Below are 541 nucleotides of genomic sequence, written 5' to 3'. Positions count from 1 at the left end.
CTATTTGCGGGCTCGCCCAGGCAGCGCTCGGGCGATGGAGGGGCACCACCAGCGTCGGAAACGTTCATTGAAGCTAATGTTCATTGCTAAACATTCATTGCCCGCCGCGGGGACACGGCGTGGGGACCCCAGGGACGGGCCGCCAAGAGAGAGGCGGCAACGCGCAGCGAGCCTGGGGGGCACTTGGGAGCTGGTTGGTCGTGGCAGGTCGAGCACTGGGATTTCAGGGAGCAGAAAGAGCGAGAAGTACTGGGGGGAGCCTCGGAGGGACGGGGTCCCTGGCCCCAGCGCAAAGCCTCCCTCCGTTGCACCTGGCCCCTCTCCTGCTGCACCCTCTCTTGCCCCCCAGCTCTCTCCCCAGGCATTTTCTTTCCCACTGCACCCCATCCTTCTCCCCATGCACCCTCCTCCCTGTTGCACCCTACTGCACCCCACCCCTCTCCCCATGTGCTCCCTCCTCTCTCCCCACGCACCCCCACTGTACCTCATGTCCTCCCCCCAGCACCCCCTTCCTCCCCCCATGCACCTCACGCCCCCTCTC

This window comes from Rhea americana, unplaced genomic scaffold (genome assembly GCF_003343005.1).
Source record: "Rhea americana isolate MKP2758 unplaced genomic scaffold, rheAme1 scaffold_189, whole genome shotgun sequence".
Taxonomy (NCBI): Eukaryota; Metazoa; Chordata; class Aves; order Rheiformes; family Rheidae; genus Rhea; species Rhea americana.
This window is presented reverse-complemented; position numbering follows the sequence as displayed.